This window comes from Buteo buteo, chromosome 3, assembly GCF_964188355.1.
Source record: "Buteo buteo chromosome 3, bButBut1.hap1.1, whole genome shotgun sequence".
NCBI lineage: Eukaryota > Metazoa > Chordata > Aves > Accipitriformes > Accipitridae > Buteo > Buteo buteo.
In genome coordinates, this window is record NC_134173.1 from 10510598 (window position 1) to 10521396 (window position 10799).

Here is a 10799-nt window from a genome sequence, read left to right on the forward strand (position 1 = left end):
TGCTGTTGTTCGTGTCCCTGGGGAAGAAGGAAAGAGAAGTGAGAGCCTTCAGGGTATGTTAAAAAAAATTAAGGGCAGGGGGAGGGGAGCAAACACTGTCTGAGCCATAAAAAAAAGGTATATAAAGTGGGAAAGTAGAAACCGTACCTCCTTTGGAGAATGCAGTGGGGCACAAATGCGGCCAGGGGAATGTGTGGGGGCAGAGCAGCAAGAAGGCTCACTGATACTCTTGTGAAACCCTTCCCGACCCCGGCACGGCCAGCTGTCACATTAAAATAGCGCAGCGATCCGCCTGCATCCTCGGCTGCCACCTAGCTCGCGCCCAGCCCAGCTCCGAGGGCTGCCCCCGCAGCAGGCGCCCCGCTCCCTGCCTATATGCATCTCACCATCCCTGCTGCATGACCAGCCACCTCCTCATCGCGAACGCCCTTCATCCGAAGATGCTCTGGTGAGCTGACAGTGCTTTGCGCTCAGGGGACCACTTGTGGGTGCTGGAAACAAATCGTGAGGGTAAAGGCAGATCAGGGTGAGAGAGGCCAACGCAGGAAGATTTGCATATCCTGATTTACGCTGTGTGCTTATGATTAGGTTTGGTAGGCAGCGCACCACTTAAGACAGACCTTATGCATAAGTCAAGAGGGATGAAAATTTGAGCTGTCGGAGTCTGTCTGGCCCGAGGCTCTGTACAGATCTTGACCAGCAAAACTGATACTGCTGCCCTGCTGTGCTAGTAACTACATGTTGCCAACTCCCTGATTCACCTTCTCTGCTGTCCAGAGGTTTTCCTTCTTCCCGGATACCACTCTTCTTCCAGGCTTTGCAGGCCTTCCTTTTTCTTACACTACTTTTCCTTCTTAAGTGTATGTCTCTTGTCCCCCCCTTCCTGCTCTGACATAGGAAGTTTACGGTGGAAGACTGAAGGAGGAGAAAACGATTCTCAAGAATCAAGTGGAGAACATGGAGAATGAGGAGAGGGGCTAAGTTGAAAGGAAGAATTTCTCTAGTGGTTCCTAAAGATTGTTTCCTTCAAGCTGTCCCATGTCATGGAAGCCACAGAATGAGCAATCCAGCTCATGTAAGTCCTTTTTCTGGGCAAAACGTTATGCACTTGGTTAACAGCCCATAAAGTGAACATAAATGCTTAAGCCCAAGAATGTCGTTTCAGCTGGGAACATCTGTATCAACATCATGGTGACTTTGCTTGCTTCCTGTTAGTGGGTCCTTGAGGTAAATACATGTATTATTTTTTATTCATCTTCAGGAGTTTGGACAAGCACTGTACCCAACCCTCAAAAGTCACTGTAGTTCCAACTCTACAGCAGGGAGGGTATGCAAGATCAAACAAGGTAAGCTCTGAGCTTGTAACAATTAATTTTTTAGCTTTATTCAAAAGTAGAATAAGCAACATTAGTCCAGGAAAGCTAGTTATCATGCAATAATACCTACAGGACCCACAACTGCTGAATAATTTAGAGTAAACTTTGCATTGAGTGCCATGAATTATACTCTAAAAAAAAAGGGTACACAGTCATATCAGTTAGTTCGGCTTGAAATATCTGGGTCCTGACCCAGGATTTATGCCTGCATTTAAATCATATTACCCTCAGTCTACATTTCCATCTCCAGCGAGGGGTGCCCATCTGCCTCAATCCACGCAGAGCAAAGTCCAGTACAGCCTTAGCTGTGCATTCCAGCGCAGGACTCAGGTTTCCTCTGTGATGTGCATGTGTCTCCTCCACACACATCAGTCCTGTCCAAAGAATACTGCAACCCTGACTGACCTTTCAATATTAATGACAACATATTCTAGAAAGCCCTAGGAGAGAGGTTTTCAAAGCTGCTGAAAGACATAGATAGGCATCTTGTGGGGTTTTTGAATGTGACTAAAGAGGCCAATTGGCTGACTCCCACTGCTTTCATGAAATCACTAAGAGTTGGGTACCTAACTTCTTCAGTCATGTTTGGAAACCTTGCCGCAAGCACCTCTGAAGAACTAAGAATCTGGCGACATTTGGCCTTAGTTACACATGAGGTCTGCCCAGGCACAGAGTAAGAACAAAAAAATCCTCCCAAAACTGGTTAGAGCCTAGTCCCTAGTACATGAGAGTGCTCAGAATAGCTGGGTTGCTCCAGACAAGACGTACTGACTCAGCTTTAGCTTTGGTGCCACACGCTTTGTATCCCAGATTCAGACCCAGCAGAAACTAGGCTAGCACTATTTTACTGAAGCCTGAGGCCTGGAAAGCACTTGCAATTGGAACAGCTGCTTCATGTACTTGGTTTCTGAAAGAAAAAAAGGAAAAAGAAAGGCACCGCATCTCCACAACTTCTCCCCTCCTTGTCGCCCGGTCACCTGGAGCATTTCTGGCAAGGACTACCAGGTAGCCTGCAACCTGAAGCTACGCTCCAGACGCCTCTCACCTGGGAGTGCTAACCCAATTGTGGGCTGTGATCTGCTCACCATCATTTTGCCTGTCACTCCACGTGCAATGCAGGAGATGACACTTCATCAACAACCTCTTGAGAAAAGATTTTTACCTCTGCCACAGCAGATAAACAACGACTTGCAAGGAGTGCAACTTTTGGTCAAGTCAGTTCTGGTTTGAGAAGTAATTGTCCACAGATGCATGGTACAGCTGTCTTCATAGGGAAACTTTCATTTACTTCAATTGTTATATGAAAATAAACAAAAGCCTTTTTGTGTGAATTTTGTCTGAATTTCAGTCAGCTGTAGAAATCACAGTTTACCACTGAACTCATCATGTGAAAAATATTTTGGGAAGTCACATCACACAGGTCTTCCCCAGAAGTCAACGCACTGAAAAAAATGTGTATCACGTATATTGCTTGTCAATTCTCCATGGATCTGGGTTCATCAAATTTGAGCTTTGATTCATTTTAGCCAAATGGCCAAAATGATCCGTATGAACCTGCCCAAAATTGTCTGCCTTTCTGTTTCAAGCTCATGCTTGCATTCAGAACCAGATACAAACACGCACCAGCACTGATATTCATCTTCTGGTTACTCAGAACCAAGCCCCCACCTCCAGCAGTATTTGCATTCAGGCTGGAATAAGAGGCACCACCCCGGCGGGGAGCTTGATGTGAAGCTCCACGTTTACAACCCTGTCACCAGACTAAATCAAATGGTATGTGGTCTATAACACTGTCAGGAAGGTAGGGTATGCCGTTCTGCATCTGATTAAGAGTGATATATTCAGTCAACCCACATAATAATGTTGGTTTAGGTCTAAAATGAGAAACTATTGGTGAATGCAATAATCTTTTTCAAAGGATGAAGAGGATGTGCAAATACACCCAGAGTATAAAAATCTAGCAATCCTAACCATGCAGGGATACCGGGATCAAGACTGGGATGCTTTACAGCCTGTGTGCTCTGCCTTTTGCCTCCTATTTGTTGTTTACGCTTAGAAATAGAGCTGTGGGGGACGGGATATTTAGGAACCGTCACCACACGAATGACATATGGGTGCTGCCTGGCTCATGGCATCTTTATGATGGTGTGACTTCTAATCCAGACATATGCAGATTAGCAGCGGGTTCAGTCATGCTGCAAGCATCCCGGGCTTCGTTTTAAGCAGCGATCCCTTTCTGACTGGCAGCGATGTGACTGTCAGCTACTGTTTCCTGATGTCTCTCTCACATGACTCCCGAGTGCCGTGATACACCGCGCTCCGATGGCTATCCGATTTCCAATCAGCGTACCACAGCCGCAGACAGTAACGGGGGTTTCTGTTCCTGGCCAGGTGCCACAGTGTACTTGGAGACATTTGCTGCTTGCATGTGAGTTTTGGAATCCCCTTTTACAATCAGGAGGTCTATGGAAAAAGAAATCCCTTCCACAGCATGAACATAATACTGGCTCTGTGTGATGCCAGAAGCATTAATTTCCTTCAGCCTTAAGGCTGTGTGCCTACGGACTCCAAATATCCCGGTTCACTCAGCACATGTCTCTCGACCTGATGTATGATTTTTTGATAATTGTAATGTCACGTGATAGCACACTGCACTGTCTTTGGGTTGTGAAACTGGGGCTTCATATCTGTAGAAAAATAACAGGTATTCTTTTTAAATCACTCATAGGAGAATGGAGACTCCATTATTGTGAACTGTAAATCTGATGGTACAGTAGCTTCCAAACTGGGGGATGAGTTGCCTTTATCTTGGTTAAATGATGCTCCAGTTTAAATAAAAACCTCTCAATTTAATTTTAATTAAAAAAACATGGAATTCTGTCTGTAACTCTTACTGGCAATAAAGCCCGCAGCCCCAGTTAATTCAAGCCAGGACTCCACTTAAAATGTTTATAAAGGAGCAACAGGTGACTAAATGCTATGCTGAGAGGCACATCAGAAATGCTTTTGACAGACAAAAAATTTGGCTTTGTCTTTTGTACCAAATGCTGAATAGGTTTTGAATTTAAAGAGGTGTTCATAAAAATGAAGATAAAGAAGCCGTTGTGCTGTGAGCCCTCTTCCTTTGTTACTGTCCCTTGCAACTGCTCGGTTTTCAGTTTTGGATGCCTCATTCTGCCTGCCCAGGGAGAGGGCAGCCCTCCCATGGCGGGGGGCTTTACAGGTCCTGCAAAGGCATCTCATCTCCCCACTCGTACACTACTGCCAGAAATTTCCTTTCTTTGACATTACAAGGTAAGTGATGCATGTTTGAGGCTTCTGGCTTTACAAAATGTTATTTAATATACACAACACTTGTCAAGGTAGGGAGTTCATTCAGTCCTGCCACTGTCACTGTCCCCTCTCTCAAAAACTGCTTGAGCTGCTGTAAGAGATGCTCCAGCACAAGGAGGCAGTAAGCAATGGGCAGCACGCAGCTCGCAGGGATGACTGGTTTAGCCCAGTAGAAGTGGTGACCAGCAGTGAAGAAGGCTGGTGTTGCTGTTCATGGGAACAAAGAGCTGCTCACAGCGAAGGTGAGGTTCCAGTTCCAGGGCTGAGTCCCTATGCAGCACCAGTGGGTGCTCCAGGCATTCCCCAAATTAAGACACTCCCTTCCAACGGACAATGCATCAGCCTGTCCACCAGACAGTCCTGTGGCCAGCAGAACTTTCATACCTGTAAGAGGACAGGACATTGCCAAGGCTCCTTGGATGAGAGGAAGGGAGGAGGAAAACAGACGCTTCCCAAACCGCTGATACAATTTTCTTCCCTTTACCATCTCCTACTGATATTTTTTTTAACCCTGTTTTATATCATTCACAGCATGTGAATAGGTCAGTGTCACTGTCCCCTGGTTGTCCATCGATGTCGTGGTTTAACCCCAGCCAGCAATGAAGCACCAAGCAGCCGCTCACTCACTCCCCCCCCACCCAGTGGGATGGGGGAGAAAATCGGGAAAAGAAGTAAAACTCGTGGGCTGAGATAAGAACGGTTTAATAGAACAGAAAAGAAGAAACTAATAATGATAATGATAACACTAATAAAATGACAACAGCAATAATGAAAGGATTGGAATGTACAAATGATGCGCAGTGCAATTGCTCACCACCCGCCGACTGACACCCAGCCAGTCCCCGAGAGGCGATTCCCCGCCCCCACTCCCCCCAGTTCCTAAACTAGATGGGACATCCCATGGTATGGAATACACCGTTGGCCAGTTTGGGTCAGCTGCCCTGGCTGTGTCCTGTCCCAACTTCTTGTGCCTTTCCGGCTTTCTCACTGGCTGGGCATAAGCTGAAAAATCCTTGACTATAGTCTAAACACAACTTAGCAACAACTGAAAACATCAGTGTTATCAACATTCTTCGCATACTGAACTCAAAACATAGCACCGTACCAGCTACTAGGAAGACAGTTAACTCTATCCCAGCTGAAACCAGGACAATTGAGCATAATTTAGTTACTCAGATTGCTGCAGATAAGGGAATTTGCACTGATGCCATGCAACTGTGTTAAAAAGGACCACTAGAAACAGAAGCCATGTTTTGTTGCCTCCAATTTGAGCATGGCAGCATGGCTGCAGTTGTTTGGCAGGTCATGAAGGCCCAGCAAATTTACTTTTACGAGACTTAAGGACTACAGTAGGGATGAGATCAATGTGATCATACAGAGATTTGTGAAAAGTCAGTAGAATTTTTTTTTTGATAGAGAAAGATCTCCTATCTGTTGAACTTACTTACAAAATAACTGGTCTATAAAACATGTGAATTCAGTCACATGGTTTATAAACAGTTTATAAATGTGCTTGGACGGGTGTACTCTTCACTGGATAAAACACTGGCTGGATGGCTGGGCCCAAAGAGTGGTGGTGAATGGAGTTAAATCCAGTTGGTGGCCAGTCACAAGTGGTGTTCCCCAGGGCTCAGTTTTGGGGCCAATTCTGTTTAATATCTTTATCAATGATCTGGATGAGCGGATCGAGTGCACCCTCAGTAAGTTTGCCAATGACACCAAGCTGGGCGAGACTGTTGATCTGCTCAAGGGTAGGAAGGTTCTACAGAGGGATCTGGACAGGCTGGATCGATGGGCCGAGGCCAATTGTATGAGGCTCAACAAGGCCAAGTGTCAGGTCCTTGGGTCACTTGGGTCACAACAACCCCACGCAGCGCGACAGGCTTGGGGAAGAGGGGCTGGAAAGCTGCCCGGCAGAAAAGGACCTGGGGGTGCTGGTCGACAGCCGGCTGGATATGAGCCGGCAGTGTGCCCAGGTGGGCAAGAAGGCCAGTGGCATCCTGGCTTGTAAAAGAAATAGTGTGGCCAGCAGGAGCAGGGAAATGATCGTCCCCCTGTACTCAGCACTGGTGAGGCCGCACCTTGAGTCCTGTGTTCAGTTTTGGGCCCCTCACTCCAAGAAAGACATTGAGGTGCTGGAGCGTGTCCAGAGAAGGGCAACAAAGCTGGTGAGGGGCCTGGAGCACAAGTCTTATGAGGAGCAGCTGAGGGAACTGGGGCTGTTTAGTCTGGAGAAAAGGAGGCTGAGGGGAGACCTTATCGCTCTCTACAACTACCTGGAAGGAGGGTGTAGCGAGGTGGGGGTCGGTCTCTTTTCCCAAGTAACAAGTGACAGGACAAGAGGAAAAGGCCTCAAGTTGTGCCAGGGGAGGTTTAAATTGGATACTAGGAAAAATTTCTTCACTGAAAGAGTTATCAAGCATTGGAACAGGCTGCCCAGGGAAGTGGTTGAGTCACCATCCCTGGAGGTTTTTAAAAGACGTGTAGAGGGGACATAGTTTAGTGGTGCTTAGGGACATGGTTTAGTGGTAGACTTGTCAGTGTTAGGTTAAAGGTTGGACTTGACGATCTTAAAGGTCTTTTCCAACCTAAACAATTCTATGATTCTATGACTCTATAAATGCTGCAGGAAAATTACCGTTTCTTGCACTTTTCTATAAATGCAGTTCCCACAGGGCTGATGGAGAGGAAGCTTCAGGTTTCTCACTTTCCTTCATATTACTGAGTGGGGACCATGCACCCAGATCAGCTGAGCGTGGGTCACAGGAGCAGCGACAGTGAGGTTCACCACAGATCCTCCTGCCTGCTGTTCTGGTCTGCCAGCTGTCGTCAGTGCAGGCACAGGACGACAGAGCTCCTTCAGGTGGGAGGCACCTATGGGGGTCATCTAGTCCAACCTCCTGATCAAGCAGGGCAACTTCAAAGTTAGATCATCGCTAATGAACAGCACAATTAAACACAACAGAAACACCAGGGATGTGCATCTGCGTTGGATGTGCAGCATCAAATGGAGAATTCGGAAGAATTTCTTAAGTACATTCTCAATTAACCACTACCTTAAGGCATATTTTAACGTGACACTGATTCATGTTCAGCTTTCTCAGATAAATACAGCATACCCAGAAACAAGCAATTGTAAGCTGCTCAAACTTAGTAACAAATTGACGAAAGGAAACTTAATGCTTTAATCCAAACACAAGCAGCAGACAAAAATCCTGATTCTGTTGTCAAACATAGCAGAATCTTGGCTTTTACTTTATTTCAGGTTGGGTTTTTTTTTTTTTTTTTTTAGGAACTGTAACTTAACCTTGTCAAGTAGGAGTTTCTGTTTTTTTGGGGAGGGCAGGCTCTCTCCAGATCAAAGCAGAGGCACATGAGGAGAGAACTGAGAGCAAGCATGTGCTCTCGCAGTCAGTGCCGGGCAGCTGAGGGTGATCGAATCTGCTCCTCATTTACTTCTGTACAGCTGTGGATCTCTAACAGCACTCTGCTTGCTCCGCTCGTATTTCCTTTTTACAGAGGAGAGCCTTTCATCAGAAAGCTGGAACAAATTGCACCTTTGGTTAAACCATCATGCATGCTAACCGTTGCTTCCTCTTTCCCAGTATCTGACATCAGAGCCATGCTGTTTGAGGAAGTCACAGTTACAGCGATTGTTTCTAACCGCTGCTCCCTTCTATTTTAGGCTGGCTGAGAATGATCCCATCCTTTTATACTCTGCTTCTGGCTAAACACACTTATATCTGTGACCTGTACACCCAGGAACATTGTTTGAGAAGACCGGAGGACAACAACACATTTCTCAGCAGAACAAAGGAGCAGAAAAGGAAAGCGTGGCTCTTTTTTTTATTTTATTATTTATTTTGTATCGATTTGAAATTCTTTAACAACAGCAGCACTTTGATTGATGCAAAGTCACAATGAAGTCACAGTAGACTTGGCGGTGTGATGAATGCTCCTTTGACCTTTAGAGATGGTTGGCCTCATTCCCCCACTGCTGCGCACCTAGGGTTGTAATTTAAACCTGTGGCAAAGTGGTTACCAAATCAGCATGGTAGCAGTTTATAGCGACTTGCGCGAATCACAACACAAGGAACAAGGCAGGGGGAAAATCAGGCCCAGTGCCTCCTCCCACAAGGCATCAAAGAGAGGATCTTTTATAATTTACTACAGTACTGCCTACGTACCAACCTAAAGCGAGGCCCTGCCGAGCACCCTACAAACACAGAATAGAGGATGGCCACTTGCTGCAGCCCGAGGGCTTGTCTACAGGGGGAAGTTACTGCTCATTAAATGAAAGTGTGTGCAGGGAAAGGAGCAATTTGTGCTCTGGGAGGAGCCGGTGCAGTTTGCGAGCTCCCAGGCTGACCGGCAAGGCGCTGTGTAAACCTGCGTGGCTAAGTCGCAGGGCTGGAACCCCACTAGTAACCCTCCTAAATCTACCAGTAACCCTCCTAAATCTACCCTGTTTCCCAAGCAGATTAGCCCTGTGCAGAGAAACCTCTTTAACCCTTTGGAAGTTGCAAAAGCCTGGGAAACAGGCAGAAGGATTATGTGGGGGGAAGAGGTTTCCAAGAGCTGCACGCATAACTCTGAAAGAACAGCGTTGGCCACATCGACAGGGCCTTGCTAGATCACCATGAGGGGTGCCCCAAAGTGCAGCAACCTTCCTGTGTCCATGCTGAAGGCCTTCAGGCATCCCAAATCCCTCCTCAGGCAGAGACCAGCTCCGTGCTCTCTGGCCTGATGTCAATCTCCAAAGCCCTCCAGGAGGGAAGGGGTCCATCATGGAGGCCATCGAGTCATCTCATCCTCGAGGCAAATGCACCACGGCCGTGCTATAACCTCACCACGAAGCTCTGCAGAGGGGTCCTGCCTTACCAAATGCTATCTAAGACCACCCAACGGCAGATCTAGCCAGCCACAGGCAGCCATGCCGGGGCTGGGGCAGGGGGAACTCAGTCCATCATCTCTCTGCCACCAGCTGAGGGCCAAAATGCTCCTTTTCTGAAAGGAGCAAGCAGGCTTGAACAGAAAAAAGAGGTCTTATAAAGCAGGTGTTTTGAACACATGAGCTCCTGGGCCCTCACACAGAGACGGCTTTTCAGATGATTCAAGGCAGGTTTGGAGAGGTGTCCCATGAAATGTGCCTGCACTCAACACAGTGATCACCCAGTTCCAGGTTCTAGGAAAAAAAAATGGTTCCTAACAGAAGAAACACAATCCCACAATTTCTTCCAGAGGTCCAGGGCACGTCCCGGGAGTATCTTATTCCCTCTTTTTTAGAGGCATGCATTTGGAGCCAGTGAAATACAGCAGTTTCTGACTCCAAGGCAGCAGCCTAAGCAAGTGTCCGAGGACAGTCACAGCCTGTGACCATAGAAGATGGCTTGTCTCCCTCTTTGTGAAAAACGTAGAGGAAGCCGGGAGCAAGGTCTGACCAAGGCCTACAAAGTGTATATACAACTGTGCAGCCCCTCTTCTGTCTTTTAAAAGTCCTGCAATTCCCCCATGTATACCTAACATACTAATTTTGAAAGTGTCCAAGAGGAACTGGGATTTGGCTTATTTGCAGTGTTGTGACAGGCAAGTTTGTAGGAAACCTGTGTATAATATCGCCCTGGACACCAACGGCTCCAGCACCAGTCAGGCTGTGTGTGAGTCCTGGAGTGCCTGCACTTCACGCATTCCCTTGCAAAAGGCAGAGTATGTTAAAATGGCCAATGCACTGTCATTTTGCACATAGGCACCCACGGCAGCACGGAAAATAGAGCAGACAGTGGATACGCTGGAGGAACCAGTATCAAAAGTTCACCTGGCCCTGACGTGTGATAAAATTATCTTTACAAAGTAGACAAAACACCATTCTCTAAGACCATGTCTAATGCCACCTCACTCCACCAGGATTAAATCTCACGGAGCTCCCCAAGACATGCATCTACAACTATCCCTCTGTCCCTCAAGTCTTGCCTCCTTTGTGGCCAGCAAAACCTCCCCTGGGTCCCAGTGATGCCCTGCCTCAATGGCACTGTATTTCCTGGCTGAAGGCATGACTTGGTAAGGAAATGGTAAGCTAACCTCTGCTTCCAC

General features: G+C 47.0%; 1 long non-coding RNA gene across 1 annotated transcript; it reads left to right on the forward strand.

The window, feature by feature from the left end:
• The first annotated feature begins 287 nt into the window (after window positions 1–287).
• Window positions 288–2700, forward strand: LOC142029428 (uncharacterized). The gene is made up of 4 exons (XR_012649916.1): window positions 288–448; window positions 898–1075; window positions 1262–1346; window positions 2187–2700. It is a non-coding gene; the product is annotated as an uncharacterized LOC142029428 (long non-coding RNA).
• Window positions 2701–10799: the final 8099 nt, after the last annotated feature.